Consider the following 19,186-nt stretch of genomic DNA (forward strand, 5'->3'; position numbering starts at 1 on the left):
TCAGAGATTCACATACAGAGCACTGTATAGGATGAGTGCCTTACCATAGGGACTTCAGGGCTTACCCAACCACTACCACACTTTCAGTGAGAACACGATGGGAGCACTCAGAAACCCAGACCTTAACCCATCAAATCAGTAATAAACATAGGGTCAATAGGGTGGTATCTAATCACCTTGTCTATTTTATTAATGATAGTTGTCTTTTGATTATATGCAGGACAGCTGTTAGGTTTTCCAGTATATTAAGTATTATTTACCTTCTAACCAGAGCTTATTGTAGATATCTGTGTTTAATTACACTCCCCGTCCTTCTCCCCTCGGTTTTTAAAAAAGCATGGGAGAGACCGGAGCATGTAAGGGAAGACAAGTGCAGGGGAAAGGCCTGGTCAATTCACATCCTAACACAGCCATAGGTAAAGCCAATCCAAGAATGATATTTGGGTGTTTCACAAAAAGAGCAAGCAGTGTTTAAGGTCTCTGCAAGAGAGACACTGTACCCTTAAATACATGGTGATGACTTTGTATTTTCACATACCACCTCTCTCCTCTGGTGAGGACTTTCGTCAAAAGTGGAAAAAAAACCCTTTAATTATTTACATATTTCACTTGACTTACCTGATGTTACATGAAGATTTCTGCTACAGCAGAATGGAAAAAAAATAGTTTACTCAAACCAACACCTGGAACAACAGAGTTCAGAATGTTTTGGTACTGTGGACACACTTAGAGACATTGACAAATTCAGTTTCACTAAAGAAGCGATGGGTGGCTGCAATTTTGCATTTCAGTTTCTGAACCTTGAAATCTCTTCCTCCCACTAAAGGATGCTGCTTCATAGCCCTTGCATCTGGAATTGAAAGCACCAGAGTAATTGCTGCAGAATGGGCCTCCAAACTGCTCTGAACAGGCCGGTGTGCCAGGCACCTCGGGCTGTTTGGTGAGAGGCCTGCGGCTGAACAGATTGGGCCATGTGTGTCCCCATCCTTGCATGTATAGGAGCCATCTGGAAACAAACAGCTCAATCATAAAGGAGTAAAGATAACAAGGAAAATTTCAGCTCCCTGATAAAATAAAAACAGAGACACTCGTTTATCTCCTTATTAGTCCTGTTATAAGCCTCATCAAAGACGCATACTTTTCTTTGCTTCCTTCTGTGAGTATCCTTTTTAACAACGACATTAAGACCGTCACCACTGGAAAACAGAGTTAGTTGTGAGAGGCAAGGACTAGTACACTGCTCATCTGCTGTCAATGCCCTGGTTGGAGGAATCACAGACCCAGTGGACATGCAGCCTAGCAAGTTCTGCTGAAGACAACTGTCAGCTCAGCAAGACCCTCTGTGCGGTTGTTTATAACACAACTAAATTTAAGGCCACAGCATCCTCTCTCTCTCTCAGAATAATACTCAAGAGAAACAGCAGCTGGAGGAAAGAGACAAGAAGTTAAACAAATTCTGTACATTTGCAATGTGGTAAAAGAGTGATCCCAGGTGAACTAGCCACCAACATGCCACTCAACCATGGTGCTATTTAGCTTGGGCAAATTCATGGCAACTCCAACCCAGCCTGTGCCCCAGCAAGCACCCAGGTCTGGCTGTACCAGCAACAGCTACCGAGAACCAACCCCAGCTGTTCCAAAGTTCGGGACTCCATCTTTAATGAACCTAAACCAATTTACTTTGAAGGCAGCCTGGCTCCAGACTGCACTGTGTTTTCCAAGTGTTTCCCATAAAGCTAGGGACAAAAAAAAAAAAAAAGAAAAAAGAAAAAAAGAGAGAGATGCACGCTCCCTTTTGTGCCTCATCATGATCCCAAGGTATTCCTCCAGCTCGGGCACTGCTAAGCATCAATCCTGGCCAAGAGAAAAGACCCAGTACCTGCTCCCAGCAAAGCCTGGATTAAAAAAAAAACAAAACAAACAACAAACGAGAAAAAAAAAATCAAAATGGCAATTAGAGCAAAATACTCTGATAGAAGATTGAATGCAAATTTATTAAAGCCAGTCCTTAGATGACAAACTACAACTGCTAAAAGCTTTTTTTTAAATACCTTTTTTTAACATGAAGGGAAATAGAAAGGGAGATCACTGGCCTCATTAAAAGGTGCTTTTATTTCCTTATTCACTCCCTCAGTTTTCTAACATAAATTTTCCTCTGCTACTGACAACTCCTGCATTATTTATACAACAGCCAGGGTATAATTGACCTCTTTCACATGGGTGAATATCAACATATTGGGGGGGGGGGGGGGGGAGTAGGGCACAGAATGCAGATAAGTGACAATTTCCATATTCGTAGAGAAAACAGTTGTACTTTGACAGTGTGACAGATTTTAGATGTACTGTTCCACATTTATATACAGTTGATGTCTAGCTTATAAAGGTTCATTTAGCTATAAAAACATCATGTTTGGCTGCAAACTCAAAGGAGGAAGAATAGAAAGGAATGAGAAATTTGCATGACCGAAGATGTCAACAAGACAACCATTTTACAGTGACATAATTTTTTGGAGTACTGGATTTTTCTTTCTAGACTATTCTAGTTTACCTTGACTTGAGACCTAACACGAAGATACAATCCCTACTACACACAGTGCTGTGAAACCAATAGCCAATTCCCAATTTCTAAAAGGAAGAAATCACATAACCCTAAAATATACATACTATTTTATTCTCCATGTTACCAGCTTCTGATTTATCTTAATGTAGCAGAATTTTTCCCCTGCTCATTTTCCACAGCACTTAACTGGAAAAAAAAAAAGAAATTACACCCTGAAGCTTTAACATCACAGTATATACCCACATAAACAGATGCAATGCCGTGAATTTAAGGGGGTTGCGTATTACCAGGATCATCTGAGCAGATTTCCATGTACAAATTACACAAAGCTCGGTAAACATGATCTCACCTCAGTCACAAGCCACACGAAAACTATAGCCTTGAATAATGTTAAGGTGGAAGGGCCGAGGGAGCACACAGGATGGCAAGGCGAGGAAGAACCAAGCTAACCCCCAAAGCACCATGCCTGTTCAGGGGCAAAACTTACTGCAGTTCAGAAGGGGAAAACATACAGTCTAGCAACACCTGAACTGCTGCTTTTCTTCTTTCCTCCAAGAGCTTTGCTGACAAGGGGAGAAGTGATACAACAAGCCTTCCCATACTTTGTCAAGCGTGATCATTTCCCTCGCTACCAACTATGCAGATCTGCTTGGCTCCCCCTGCACGCTTCAGGCAAGATCCAAAGCCTGGCAAAGCCAACAGCTCTCTCCATACCAGCTTCAGTATTCAAATTTCAGAAAATAATTTCTCTTAACTGTTGTGATTCACAGTAATGCAAGGCGCCTCCTTTCATGCAAGCCCACTTCCATCAGCACAGACCAGACAAACCACCTTCAACAAACTGCCCATAGCCATGAGTAAGTATTGCCACCTCCAATACAATTTACAGTTTTACTGAACAGATGTCCACTTTTCTGTGGAGCTGATAGTAGTTTTCATTACTATTGAGAACTCCTCTTCTAGATATAAAGTTCATTCTTTCCTGACAGCACTGCACAGACCCCGTAGACTGACAAATTTGCTGTTCTATACAGCAAAATATTTATCTCCAAATATTTTTTTAAACCTAGACCTTTGCACAAAGCTACTGCACTACCAAGGTTGACATATTCCTGTGAATCAAATACAGTAATACTAACTGCAGTAAGATATTGATGATTAAGTCTCATCTAGTGATCCCAGACGTTTTAAAGTCACTGGAAAGGAACTGATGCCTCCAGAGAGCAGTCCCTCTCAAACCAAGACAGATGCCTAAGGTAGGTCAAATGAATCACCTTCTGAGGTTATTTAAAGTTAAATGAGATGAATCCCATCCTTTAATCTCCCTCTGCCATTGATCCCCATCTGTCATATGGGATTTGTGTTTCACCACATCAATAGGACACTACTTTGATTGGCTCCTACGTAACATAAACCACCCGATGTGTACAGACTTGTACACGCCACAAAAAGTTAATCCTAAAATGTTTACCCAAAGTCTTCAGGTCTACCTTCAAAACAGGCTACCTGAGCAGTTACAGTTTCAGATTTCAACTTGTTTCACCCATTTCCACCATCATGTACCAGAGTAGGACTAGATGTTCTCCTGTATCAACTTCTCATTGAAAGAAGGAGTAGAAATCTCCAATAATTACATCACCCTCCAGACAGATAAACTAGCTCCTGTACTGGGGAAGCTGATGTAGCAGAACTCTGCTAATTCCTTTATCATAGAAACCTTTAGAAATTGCTTTCTGGCATGAAGTAGCTAGTCTCTTAAGTATTACTGGAGCTGGAACTAGTTTATCTCCTTTATGCCAGATAAATTCCCTTCTGGCCACAAAAGGCCAAAATCTAGCCTCTTCGTATCATCCCACCTACAAATAATTCACATCTCAGTTGTGAGCACGGCATTATGCGTAAAATAGCTTTCTTCAGAAGTAAGCTAAACAGTTTACCCGGTTTTCAACTGGAAAGTGGCGTATCAGATTATTGGGAAACAGGGATGTTTTTTCTACTCAAAACTGATGAATTCATAATTTATGCCAGGATGAAGGTAAAGAGGTTGTAAAGAATGACTCTGCATAGTTTCTAATTAGATCTCTAAACTGAGTGTCCATGTCCCTAGTATGAACAGTACAGCCTTAATGACCAGCAAAATGCACTTACATCTAGCAGAGTGCCCAACAGACAAGCGTTCACATTTTCAAGTATGAAGTTTCCATGATACAATTAAAATCCCTTTGAAGGAGAAGGTTGATATGGTTACAGCAATGAATTGTTTATTGATCTCTAGGGGCCTCAAATAATGGCACTTCTTCAACATTTGGGCTAATTATTATTTGTTTTGCACAACGGTCCACGTCCCCAGTCAAAGATCTAGATCCTATTAGGTTAGGCACAGTATAAACACGTTACAAGATATGTCAGGCCCTGTTCCAAAGGGACTGCAGAGCAAACGCTGCTTCTTACAAACATGAAGAAGCTCTTGATAACACCAGTTACAACCCACATTTGGAATTCACTATATTAACAGAGGACGCGGAGAGGTGAGCCATCGCCCCCAGATCTTCCATACAAAAAAAAAAAAAAAAAAAGGTAGAAACTTGCCCACCAGACATTAGGATATTTGCCAAAGAAATAAAATACTGGGTTGGTTCCCCCACACTCCCCCCCCACCCCCTGCCATGTGTCCAGGCAAGCAGCCTACAAAACCAAAATAGGTTTAAAAGCCTAACTAGCTATTCTAAGGGGTGGCGACAACAAATTATTTTTTTATGCAGCCTTCCAACTCATCTGTAAGCACTTTGAAGGAAAAAGATAATCTAAATTTCTAGGGTCTAATTCAGCTCATCTAATAAAAGGAAATGTGATTCACTGAGAAACACATTAACAAGAATTCTGGTCTAAGTGAGCCATATGTGGATATACAGTGTTAGGCTCAGTCCAATGGAAAAAGCAACGTGGCCTGAAGCAGTTGCTTTGTAACAGGGGACAAAACTTCAGCGTGGACCCGTTTCAGGCTCGCTCAGCACACCTTATCTAGCCAAAAGAGTCATGTATTTACTACGGTTAAAACTGATAGCTATTGCACATGCTGTGACTGTATGCACGTTTGCAAGGAGGCTAGCCCATATGCTGAATATGCTTATAGCCTGTTAGTCTCAGAGACTAACTTGCTGTGACTAACCAGCTAATGTTGGTTTTGGTTCCATCCCTGCTGTGCAGCGTCTATGTAGATCAGCTCTACCTCTGCACCAACACATACAGAGTTTTTGACCACCACTGAACAACTTACAGCCCCCTCCACTCACCACTGCACTCCTAAGCCCATTACCTTTAATACCTCCCACTCCTACTATCTCACATACATACAGAAAACTCATATACCCAGTAATATTGGGGAAATCGCTTTAATCTACAACAAACTTGACTAATCACAATTAATAAACTTGGTGGTGGGCTTTAAGAGTAGGAAAGTTTCAGTACATTCCCTTACTTTTTTTTTTTTCCCTCTCTAAATACTATAGCACGAGACAAACACTAAGCACAGTTCTCCATTATTTGCAACCCACCTCAAACTTCCTCAGTACAACTACCTGTAAGCCAGACTGAAGCAACTACCTTTTCAGTATCTTATCAGCACTATGGCTGTAAGTAGGACAGGCTGAACTAGTATTTTTTTTCACAGTTTAAGGATAAGTTATTTCACCACCTCATCAGCGTAACTCCTAAGCTATTCAGAACCCTCAATCCAGTTATCTTAAAAAGGACCCATGAAATAGCCAATTTGGCCTAATAGAAGAATAAACCTTAAATAATCTGTTAACTAAAACAATCTGAATATGTCTGCAGCCAGGCTCAGCACCCACTACAACCACTTATGGCCTTCTGTCCACCCTTGGGTTCATCCTTTCAAATTCACACGTTCACTTACTTAAAACATCTAAAGCCAACACTGCAAACTATGCTAAGAGATTTGGGTTTTACCTCCCCAGAAGAGATTACTTTTCTTCATCACAGAAAAGGTCACAGAACTGAGTGAGAGAAGGCAGTAACATCACAGACTAAGGCGTGCCATGTGATAATCTCTTCCAGAAAATAATTTAGCTTTATTCTGTGAAATCAGTTAACACCATTGAACTCAATGTAAATTGTTCTAGAAGTAGCTGAAGAGCAGAGCCATATTAAAAGACATATTTCAACCCAAAGCAAATTAAATGCTCCCAGTTTCACGTTAATACTAAAAGGAATTTTGAAAAAGCTATATAGAGTAATATTGACAAGTTCCATTAAAACTGTGCAAATTACTTTTGCTTTCACCTATATGCAACACATACATTTTGGAACTCTGTTGATGGGTACAGATATCAATGAGCTATCCGGAAAGGCAGAAAAAGGTTTTGGTTTTAAGAATACATTGGAATCCTTCAGTTACAGCGGAGACAGCCTCTCCTGTGACTACAGAAGTTTAATTCATCACCTTTAATGGACATTAGGCTGGTGGTCGCTTCAGAAGCCAATTGACACTACATGAATAAACAGTACTCAGTTCAAAAGCTGCTTGATATTGAGATAAAATATTTATTACTATTATTCTTTTCTAAAATGCCAATTTTGATAGTGAGCTTTATGCCTTGCTCACCTATAACACAAAACTTCCATCAATATTTATAAAGAGTAATTTATTCTAGAGCAAACAGTGCAAAATTACTAGCCAGTGTATGATTTGTAAAGCCAATATTTGCATATCAGGTATTAAAGCAGGTCCAAGTCATTACTGGAAGTGGACATATGTTTTGAAAACACCAAATGCAGGAAAAAAACACAGCACATGACTTCAGATGGTTCTGTCCCAGGTTTTTCACTTTTGACATTTTCTTAGTGAGCTAAATGAGCACTAAATACACATTAAACAAACCTTTCAATCCTATTATGCACAGTTTGCAAAAATGAAACAAACATACAAGACCTTCACTGCTTTTAACTTCTACAGCTACATCATACCACGAAGAAGCAACTGACCTCTGTCAAGGTCACATGGGTATTTCCTGGGGGTTTTCTGCTTTAACTAGCAGCTAAGTCAGCTAACAAAGCTTGAAGTAAAAAAACCTGCATCTGAAGAGGAAGTAGAAGGCAGCTTCTTGCTATTAGTGTATGAAAAACAGCTAAGATGAAATTAAACCTATGGAAAAAAGACAAAAAGGCATCTACTGTCAGATATTAATATTGCCTCAGAAGAAATATGTCCCAGATGTAGTTATCAAATGCAATGTTTAACAAATATATTTTTAATTAAACACTTAGGCTGTTAGAAAAGAGGTAAACTTTAGTTTCAGCATCCTGAAATTCTGCTATACAACCATCACTCCACTCACAGTCAAAAACGGGTCTGCCTTCCACCCTCGCCTGGACTACGCAATTCTGTGGGATGACCCTCTCAAAGGTAAGCCTAGAGCTGCATCCCCCGGTAAGAGACACCTGCTGCATTACCAACCACCAATTAACCACAGACACATGGAAAGGGGACATGGAAGATCCTCACCAAAACAAGCTTATCCTGGTGCAAAGCAGATTCATGCCAGGCTTCCATGGCACATACCAGGCACAACAACTGCCACCTGCAAGGCCAGCTCCAGAAGGGGTTTGGCAGCACCCAGCCCTCCAGGTAGCTCCCAGCTGATGGGCACCTGCAGACTAACCCAGGCATATTCACACAAGTTCAAGCCAGACCAAGGGGACACATGGTACTTGCCCTTCCACATTGGAAAGGCCAACAGGCATTCCCTTTTTAAACAGAATTCCTATTATTAAGCACAATTTCTAGTTTTAGGACACATCAGAGGAACAAAATAAATGGAAGGAACAGATATCAGTTTCAGTGGGCTTTAAATCAGGTCCCAAAGATTAACACCAGTTAGATAAATAAATAGGAACTTCTTGTCGGTAAGATGGGACAAAATAGGATTATAACATACAAGGGCAGCTTAAGAGAAATTCAGACAGAATCTCTTCACACTACACAAATAGCATGTCATCACCTTTTACAAAAAAAAAAATAATAATCGTTTAATCCAAGAGACACAATAGGAGTTAATGGCAGCAAGTTCAATGGGTTGGTGATTTCAAGGCCAGAAGGAGAGCTGATTATCTACTCTGTTCTCATGGATTAACACAAATCAGAAAACCAGCAGTTTCTATACCAAATCTAGAACTCGTACCTGGTCTAGTTAAAAGTTAAACTCCAGGCAGAAAATTGTCATCTCTGTAAAATGGTCCATACACTTGCTACTCTGATAGATAAGAGATCGACACCTTATTTCCAATCTGAGCTCTTGTAGCTTGCATGCCCGACCAGGCTGCTGTGTGAACTTTTATGTACTACAGAACAGTTCCATACCAGTATTTTTACTGTGCGGCAATCAAGGAAGTTCCCAGCATATACAGCTTGCCACAGAGAATGGTAAGCTTTTAGAAGTCTCATTAAGAAACAGATTTAGCACATCTGAAATGACAACTTCTGGGTCCCTTCTCTAAACTAATTCTAGTCGTCCAGAACCCTTTTTGAAGTTGGGCAACTCCCCTACTCTCAACACTTCAGTGTTTACAGGTCCACATGACTTCACCACTTTTTAAAATAAAGACAGAAGATACTCCCTGGATGTAACCCTAAGTCTTTTCTCAGAGCCATCTTCATGGGGAAATCACTGTTTTTTTACTGAAGTAGGCAAAAGTATTACAATTCACTTTGTTAAAATACCTCTTCAGATGTAGGAGGAGAAGCCAAATTAAGTAGGTCTATAATAGCACTTTTTCCAACCTTCTTAATGAAATTGGCACCAAAAAAAATCAAAAGTATTCTCATGGAGTCTGCATATTATTCCAGATGATTGTTAAGGATAATGAATGGAGTTGGAATAATGGAGATGGCGATTCCCCATACACTCTATCTTCTGCAATCTATCAAGTAAAAAAATTTTAATCTGTTCACACGGACAATGGTTCCTTTCTACAATATTATTTCTTATACTCAGAACATCACCCTAAGCTAAATCAAATATCTTACTGAAGTCAAAACACAAAAGCTTAAAATTTCAACAAGAAACAGAACAGCCCTTTTTTAACAACAACAAAAAAAAAAAACAACACACTTTCAAAACTGTTTTGATTCGGATGTATTACACTATCCATCTTTAACCCTCAACTGTTCTCCAGTAGCTTGTGTCTTCTATTGAAACAACACACCAAGTTTTCCTTGTTTCCACATTTAGCTTTAAAAAAAAAAAGCCCAAAACTGCAAACCACTCGTAGCTGTCACATATTCTTAAGATTTTATGATAAAAACCTAGATGTTTATGAAGAAATACTCTTCACAGCTTTGGAAAGAAATTAAAAAAATGTAATTAATTAAACTATGTGTTACAAGTGACCATTAAGCATTCCAAATTTGTCTCATGTCCACTTGTTGATGGTGTATGCATACACTTTTTCTAGAAAATATACGGCTGTTAGAGGCAGGGATCTGAATCAGATAAAGATTCCTTGGCAAACAGTTGATTTCCACAGCACCTTCCACAAAAGCACTCCAATTATTCTCAACTGCCACATCTACATGGTTATTCAAACACATGGACATGAGTAAACTTGCAGGCAAACAGTCTCTGAGCCAAGCTGGGTAATGGTTACCAGCTTTCCCCTATTGCAACTGCTACACTGATTTTTCAATCACCCATAGAAAAACAATACCCTTAATATAAAAGTACAAAGCAAAACCTGTAAATGAGTTTTAATCAACTTCATTAAATCATCACTGAGCAGCTTTGAGGCATGTATCCTCATATATGTGAGGTACCATACTACCTAGTAACTACAATCATGGCTACAGTATTAAAACTACTATAGTACCTTTGGCTACTACCATAAATCCTGAATAATGATCGGGGAAACTTACAGACAGCATCATTAAAGTAACCAAATTGTTTTTAGCCACTTCTAAAGTAAAAGTTTATTTTCCTGAAATAGTATATTAATATAATTATTCAGAGCTGATGAGTAACAAATTGTTTAGATAATTTCTGGTGACACTTCTTTTTTTTTAAAAAAAAAAAAGAAGTGTATGGTCTTCCATTTAGGAGATCAATATAAATATTAGTAGCTTATCAGACAACTACACCACACAGAGACATTCAAGATTTACTTTGTGTTCTGACACGTTTCTCCCAGCATCTTTAGGGATGGCCAGAAAAGAGAAATGCCATCCCGAGTTGACAAACCTCTGAGAATTTAAAAGATGGCAACATCACTCCCACTAGGATGGAGAAGTGTTTAGTGCCTGCTGTTCTGGGGAAATACCTCCAGACTAGCAGTGATAAGAACAGATTAAGAGAAATAATCAACGCTCTCATAAGCATTTGTAGGAAATGGAAGACCCATGAAGAGCTACTCCTTAAGTCACTGGGGGCGGGGGGGGGGGGGGGGGGGAGGGGGGGGGCGGGGAGTGGGGGATAGAAAAGCCAGCCTCCAAAACACTCTGATCAGACATTTGTCAAAAGCAACACTTAGAGACGTTTTTATTATTAGCGCTCCTATCTAGCTTTTGGTCATTACATGCCTCAGGAAACAAATATTTATTTCATTTAAACGAGACAACTTTTTCTACACGCTGCTTGTACAAATCACTCTGCTAGCCCATGTAGTCACCGAAAGCGATCGCCTGTAACCAGCTCTTATCCTCTCACCAGAAGAAATCATGAAGAGCTCTTGTCAGTTTTCCTCCTCCTAATGCATTCTGCTTTGGTATTGGCATTTCTGTGACAGATGGAACAGTATAGCCAGCATCTCCCAGCCTCCCCCTGCCCCTTACTGGGGTGTATGCGGAGGGAGCAAAGCTTGCTCTAGCAAAGAGGTCATTTGTACCTAACAATCCTGAAAATATTTAACATAATGCTTTGCTTATTCAGTCTGGCAAATGCTTTTATTTTAACCTCAAGTATCCTTAGTAAATTTCAGCCGTATGCAAAAATGCGTAACAGGCTAACAAGCCTCCCTCATGTGTATTTCTAATTAAGCTTCTTCCTAGATACCGAGTAATGTTTAAAAGAAACATTCTATAGAGAATCAAAGTAAATCAAACGATTAAGTATTTCTCTTTGTGAAACTGCACATTTACATAGGCATCACCAGCAGAGGGAAGGAGATCATGGTAATTCCTCCATGCTTTTCTTCTGGATACGCAGAAGTATTTTCTTGTCCTTTTCCATTGTATTGCAAACTTTGATGTCTCTTCCACATCAGGTAATACAAGGTTCCATGCACTCCTATTCGGAATGCAGTTCCCAGTAAGAATTTATGTGGTTTTATACTTATATACACATTTAAACACATACACACTCACGCATATTTTCAAAATTGTAATCAGACTGCTGAATGGACAAGAAAAGACTGCGATATAATAAATAAGAGCTTCATTTTCATGGGAGGAAACATCAACTAACAGAGTTCTGTATAGCCGAGTGGCTTAAAAACTTCTGCCAAGACACTAAGCTGCTCCTTTTTACTTATTACAGCCAGCCCTGCCGAAAGACCATAAAAATTGATTTTATGCTTCCGGTCTCTATGCTAGCTAGAAAAGTATAGATTGTTTTCCCCTACGTTTCTGATAAACAGAACTTTCCCTTATCTCACACCTTCTTGACTACCACTCTAACCAACACTGAACATTTTCTGGGCTCTTGTATCTGATTTAAGTTATGATCAAGGTAAGAGAACATTTCAGATTGTTAAATGAAACGCTGGTTTAGTATATATGGTTTTAAAGGGCTTCTTGGCCATCACTGTTAGAGAAGGCTATATCCCACTTGCACTGCTATGGCATACGTGGTAAATTATTATTTTTCACATTTGTTCTGGGGAAGTATTAGAAATGCTCTAAGTCTGTGAGCTACCTCTTTAAATTCCAGTATCAATCCTTAAAATGGATTTAACATATTTTGCATCAAACATTAATAAGGCTCACTTAGGCACTCTTAATGCGAGGGAAAATTGGGCTTGTATGAAATGGCTACACTGGAGCATATCATGCTTTTGCAAGTGCGGGAGTATGATTATTTTCTACAGTATGTCATTATCTTCTGCCCTGTGGTTCTTTTTTAAATTATCTCTTCTCACTCAAGCTGCCTACACTGTGTTTTTAAGCTATATAGTTTCAATTTATGAATTGCACGCATACAGATTTTGAGCAACTATACCACAAGCCAAGGGTCAGACCACGTAAAAGTATATTCCCCTCAAACACTACTAATAGAACTACAATTCCAAAAAGCTTGGAAGAGATACGCATGTTTGACTCTTAAGACATAAGATCAGGTCATTTGTTTCCCAGACAGGCAAGAAAATACTATTCTAGACACACGTGGAATCTCCTTACACTTTTCCTGAGCGGGTTTACTTAAGCATAGCTAGAGATGTCATTTCACATCCTCACAAAGCAAATGAGTTTGCTGCCTACTTGTCCTTGCACCCAGAAGCTCCCCCTCCCCTTCTCAGGGTCACTCCTGAAACAATTGCTCATCTGTAACTCTAAATGTCAGCCCACCAGAGAAAGGAGCCTCCCCTCAGGTCTCCAATGATCATCTTCTGCCTCTTAGGATGAAGCAACTCTCTCTCACAATAAAGCAGTTTAAACAGCATGTAATAGATTAACACACAATACCGACGGCACACTGCATAGCTGCTCAGAGGATCAATATTGCCATGGCTGATTAGTAGTCTAGTTGAGGTCTACAACATGTATGTGTATCTAAAATTACTCTACCGACCTTTGTACAGAAAATATTATTTCAGAGACAGTGAAATATTATTGCATTACAGCATTTTGCATCGAGTTTACAAGGTAATAAACGCAGAGCTCCCTCTTCACCTGCAAATGGCTATTAAATAAGGAAAATCAGCCTTGACATCCCCCGGACAATCAAAAGAAATTATTTATTTGGATGCTAACATCTGTCTCGAGATTGTGGCCAAGTGCTTTTCTGCGCTCATTTAGGACTCCGCTTGGAAAGCTTTTTCAGTTACATTTACCTAGAGATTTCTCTCTACCACTTCCCATCTGACAGAAATCACTCAGCTGGGTCTGATGAATAATAGCAAAAGGCAGCTCATATCAGAGATGATTGAATTACAGATTGTTGAGAGTGCCATAAAGGCTCATTCCAATGACTACATTTAATTTACTTACTATACTGACTACCAGAAGCCGGTAGTCTTTGACATCTTTATTCCAGACGACTAAAAACAAAAGAAATATTAACATTCTTTGCCACTTTCTCACTGCTCTGCCTAGCAGAGTTTGATAGGCGATTATTAACTTTAAAGCAGAGCGCTGAGCCCCGATCCATGCCGCGTGCGCCTACGAACTGCCCGTAACGCACCCGAAAGCACGGCCAGGCGGGCGGTACTCGGTAAAACGACGGTAATAACGTCCGAGGGCACAAACCGGGATCGCACGGGAAGGACACGCAGTCGGCTGACAGCCCCTCCGAGCAGGACAGGAAAGGCTGTTGGGAACTGACACCCAAGCGGCTGGACGCTGCCCGCGGGGGCCGGGGCAGGAACGGCGGTGCGCCCCCCGCCCGCCGCCGGGACACACCGCCCTGCCGGGAGCGGCGGCACCCGGGTGACACCCGGAGAGGCAAGTTGGCCCGGCGGCCGCCCCCGGGCAGCGGCGGGGAGGGGCGGGGGGCGGGCGGGCGGCGCCCCACTGCCACAGCCGGGGCGGGGGGCGACGGCGGAGCACGGTGGCGGAGGGGGGCGGGGGGCGCGGGCGCCCCCTTTGTCTGAGCCGCCCCCCGCGGGAGAGCCCCGGGGGCGGGCCCCCGGCAGCTGCGGGCAGAGCCGCCGGGCAGGCGGCGCCGCCAGCCGCCCCCCAGCATGTGCTCTCCCCCCGCCCACGCAGCGGAGCCCACCCCCCCCACACCCACCCCCCCGCCCAAGGCGACGCCGCCCGGGCGCGGCAGCCCCGGAGCGCTACCTTACCTGGCAACCGCGGCGGGTGCAGCCGGTTCGCCCTTCAGCCTCCCCCCGCGGCGGCCCCACGCGCGCCCGGGCCCCTCCCGGGGCGAGGCTGCGGTGGCCGGCGAGGTGCGCGGTGGACCGCCCCCGCGCACGGCAGGCAAGCTGCCCCAGCCCCCTGCGCTCGGCGGGCTGGCGGCGCGCCGGGCTCTAAGTTTCAGCGGCAGCGGCCGCCGGCGGGCAGGGCAAGGCAAGGCAAGGCGGGCGGGGAGGCGGAGGCGGCACGGGGGATGCGCGGCGCCGGGAGCGCCGCCACACTGCAGCGTCTCCAGGAATCCCTCCCGCGAGAAGCAGCCCATCACCCCCGGCCCGCCGCCCTCATTGGCTGGGGGGCGGGGAGACGGGCTCCGCCAGCCAATCGGACGGCGCCCACCATGGGTGGAGCCGCCGCGCCGGCCTCGCCCATCCCACGGCCGCGCGGTCCCTGTCTGCCCCGTCGGGCGGGGCCGGCCAGCGGCAGGCGGGGGAGGAGGAGGAGGAGGAGGAGGAGGAGGAGGGCGAGGGCATCCCCGCGCATGGCGGCCGGGGCTGGCACCGCGGCCCCCGGGGCCGCCGCGGGGCCGCCGCCGGGCGGCACGAGGCGCCGTGCCACAGCCGCGGCGGCCGTCGGGTGACCTGTGTGCCCCGTGCAGGGCGCGGCGCCGCCTGCGGGGCGCTCCGGGGGCGACGGGGAGCGGGGGCGGCGCCCCTCGCCCGGCGCTGCCGCAGTCCCGCCGTACTCGGTACTTTTAACGGGCCTGCGGTGCGCGGCCCTCCCGCTCCGGTGGGCCCTTGGGCAGCCTGCGCCGGGCAGTCGCGACTGAGCGGGGAGTCGTGTTTGGCGTCAGTGGCTTATGCGAGAGCAGACCGTATCGCGTGTTCAGGTAAGGGCATGCGAGGGTTAACTTAATTCCCTTGATCCATCCACTCTGAACTGGAGCTTTGATTAACGTTGGTCTGCAAAATGTAACTGTAGCAAATTCAATTAAGGGAAGCACATTTCTTCAACTTTTAATTAGATCTACCCTATTTGTCTAATGTTTAATATAACATAAAAAGCTGCTCCAGTTCCAGAGGGAAATGGAAATAGATTTAGATGTAAGCTCAGCTTTTAAAAACACAACAGACTAAAGTTCTTTGTTCTTCAGCGTATATTATTGTTGCATCTGCACCCTCAAAGGCACGGGAGGAAAACATAATTTTATGTGAAAAACTGTAAAATAATAGTGTGGTACTTATGCAAGAGTTGCCCATAACCTTTAATTGTTCACAGGGTACCAAACATACAGGTTCCAGCCCGGGCTTGATGCACAGTACTACGGGATCCTGCTGAATTTCTAAGAAAACTTGAGTAAGTAGTAATGTATTCCACAACCATTTAGTTGGTTACATTTAGTACGTGAGAGAGAAAGTTACCTGAATTACATCTTAATATGATAAATAGCAAATGTTGGCAAAGAGAGGAGCCCGTATGCCATCATTAGTGAGTAACTGAGCAAGTTGGAAGGCTCCCACATTCCCTAAGTAACTTACTGTGCCTTCAACAGAACGTCGTCCTGCCATTCCCCACCCATGCCTTCATGGTGTGATTTGCTTCTAAAAATCACAGCCATTTTCCAATTCAGTTCAAATACGCATTTTGTCAGTGCTGGACATACGTTTTCAGGTCTATTAGTCACAATATGAGGTTTTTTTATATGAGCACATTAGGTCATGAGAGGAGAAAGGGAAAAGGAAAGCAAATACCGGCTCTAGCTAACCTAGGGAAAGGAGGGACCACCGTAATCTAAACTGCATATGCAGAAGCTGTCGCCTGCGTGCCCAGATCACCCTGTGTGATTTAAAAGTGTGGTTGTTTTCTCTCTCCCAATACAATAGATATCAAGAACTGTTTTCTCTAGGATCATTTATCTGGTCAGTTAAAAAACCCACACATTTCAATGCTACTGATTATGAGAACCTGATGCTGTGTTCCTAACAGCCACACAGCCAGAAGTCTGTGGGAGTCTGGCATTCGCAAGGCATGACACATCATACTCTGTCTTAGTATTTAAGTAAAGACAAGAAACTTCACATAAGCCTAACAGCCCTCTCTTAGTGTATAGACAGTACAGAACAGAAATGCTGTCTGGCAGTAGCCCTGAGGAGTATACCATCACTTTCTCACTCTCTGTTTTAGTCCATAGGTGTTTATTCTGCTAGATTAAAAAAAAAAAAAAAAAAAAAAAAAAAAAAAAAGGCAGGTGCGGTAGGGGCTAGGAGAGTGGTAGGAGAGATTTCTCCTAATCTTTTCTAAGCTTGGTAATTTGCAGTGGAGAAATTGCTGCAAAGGTTGCATTCCTTCTAGCACACATACTTCCTTCAGTTCCTTTTGTACCCAAAAGCTTATTCATACAGGATGTCTCCAGTCCTGTGAGGAAGTTTTATTTCACTACTGCATCCTCAAAGAAATGGGTAGTTGCTGTCCAGTCATGACGTTAATAAAACCAAAGGAATCTGTGAAACTTGGACGATAATGGGCAAGGACGTGCTAGAGGAGCTCAGGAGCCATTTGATGAATGCTTGGAGTGCTAACCAAGTCCTAGCCATTAAACTCAGAAAACACAGATCATTGTAATTACTGTTGTTATGTCTTCCACAGTTGTGTTCAGGGAAGAAGAAGGTATCCTATCATGAGAAAAAAAGAAGAAACATGCAAATCCAGAAGGAATTATGTTCTAAACCCAAGACCTATTTTGTTTCATTTTGTTTTGGTTTTATGTGCATTAGTGCATCAAAAGAATTTTAAATAGTGTCTACTATTTGGAAGTGCCATCAGGAAACGTACCGAATAGAAATGAAGAACAAGACTCTGTTATATCCTTCATATTCCTTGCTTTTAATTTAGACTTTGACTGAGCCAAAGGTTGACGAGCATCTGGGAAGTATCTGAATAAAAAAGCGAGACCAGAAATGGTGCAATGTTTGTCTTTGCCATTTTTATTTTTTACTCTCTGTATACTATGACTTCAAGATAAAACCTTCAAGATTAGAAAGCGATATGAGCCATAAACACTAGGTTTTGAAAGTAAAAGACTCCTGCTTGCTCCATAAAGGTGGCAAAACCCTGGGCCAAAGCCAGTGAAACCAAAATATTTTCAGGCCTATCCTGGCGAGTTTTATGACATATAAAGGGCAGATACTAGAATTACAGTCACTGAACTGAGGCAAGTTCAGGAGCAACAACAATTGTAGCACATCAAAAACAGCAATCAGAGCTCTGGCTTTAGGCCCAAGCTGTCATCCGTTTTCTTTTGGACGTCGTCCTTTGGTGACCAAGGACCACAACTGCCACAATTAGATGTTCAAGATGGGAAGTCATATAAATCATGAGGGCACACCAGTGGCAGGTGAATGAGTAAATGATAATGATGGCATGTTAATTTACTTACCAGGGAGAGTCTAGAACTGGAAACTTAACAAGGACTGAACTGTGATTGTCATGATGAAATTATTCACTAGCCTTGTCTTGTCCAAGATCTCAGGTACCTGTTTTGAACAGAAAGATGCTTTTACTTTGTTCTTCATGGTCATGTTATTTTTTTCCTGGTTTCCCTTTTGTTTTGATCTTTCCTATCCTCAAGATTTTTATTTTGAGAGTAGTTTGTTTGCCTGAAGACAAAGAAATTGTCTTGTGCTTAGGGAAATGGGACAGCTTTTCAAAGGAAGATCCAATTGCATTATGATACTTCTTTTAGCAGATGAAACGCCCGCTCTCAGTTTTTTTTTTCCCAGTTGACGGGGAATCCAAGGGCTGGTATGTACAGCTGAAAATTAAAAATTTGGAATCCCATTTTAGTGCCCTGTTGTCCCACGCTTGGTTTCAGTAAAGTTTGTGTAACACATACCGGCTGATGATGGTGTGTTTAGAAGGCGCATTCCCAGTCAGGAAGCCAACTCTACATCAGGAGAACCTGAAAGACATGAAAGAGGAAGCTGAGTCCCAAAAGTGTGAATTAAGCTTCAGTAAAACGAATAAATAGTAAACTATTCAGCTATACACAACTAACAAAACCATATGAAGTAGGTCTTTGAAGATGATTTTTGGAGCGATGTGTGAGACTGTGAGTTGGATAGAGGGAGTGGAAAACAACTATTGAGGTTTTGGGTTGGTTTTGATTCTAGATAAAAATCACAGGGGTAAAATCAAAGAACTTGTTATTCTGCTGACTGATGTTTGTCTCAATTTGCCATTTGATTTCATTGTTTTCTTGTGTTTGTTCCGTACACATCAGCTGCTGCTTCCAAGTTGTTTAGGCAGAGATGGTCTCTTTTAATCTGCATTTGTATAGCAGCTGACACAGAGAGCTCCTGCTCTGCGCCCAGGGCCCCTGGATGCTGTGACAGCATAGAAGAAAATTAAAATGGAATTACTCTTTTACCAGAGTGTTCAAGTGTAGTCAAACAAACCTGCATATGCTTTGATAGATGTCAGCTCTGTAACACAAGGACAGATCTGAGTCAGTATCAGTCTGTTCCCCTGTAGATGGTGCCCCTAGTTCAGGGATTCTCTTTTGGGTTGACAAGCCTGCATCCTTAATACTCCTCCCCACTTTGAAA

At 42.7% G+C, this 19,186-nt stretch overlaps 1 protein-coding gene and 1 long non-coding RNA gene across 5 annotated transcripts in view; one reads left to right on the top strand and one right to left on the bottom strand.

The window, feature by feature from the left end:
- Positions 1–14,925, bottom strand: part of SYT1 (synaptotagmin 1) — a 357,438-nt gene extending 342,513 nt beyond the window's left edge. For 3 of the 4 annotated variants that reach the window (XM_037390039.1, XM_037390038.1, XM_037390040.1), the window contains exon 1: positions 14,573–14,924. The gene's annotated coding sequence lies outside the window, so the exon portion shown is untranslated. Of the gene's footprint in view, positions 1–14,572 lie in introns of all 4 variants that reach the window. The other variant, XM_037390041.1, reaches the window with a different exon arrangement.
- Positions 14,926–15,110: 185 nt separating this feature from the next.
- Positions 15,111–17,544, top strand: LOC119148834. Its single transcript, XR_005104504.1, has 3 exons — positions 15,111–15,471; positions 15,861–15,938; positions 17,229–17,544. It is a non-coding gene; the product is annotated as an uncharacterized LOC119148834 (long non-coding RNA).
- Positions 17,545–19,186: the final 1,642 nt, after the last annotated feature.

This window comes from Falco rusticolus, chromosome 5 (assembly GCF_015220075.1).
Source record: "Falco rusticolus isolate bFalRus1 chromosome 5, bFalRus1.pri, whole genome shotgun sequence".
NCBI classification, from domain to species: domain Eukaryota; kingdom Metazoa; phylum Chordata; class Aves; order Falconiformes; family Falconidae; genus Falco; species Falco rusticolus.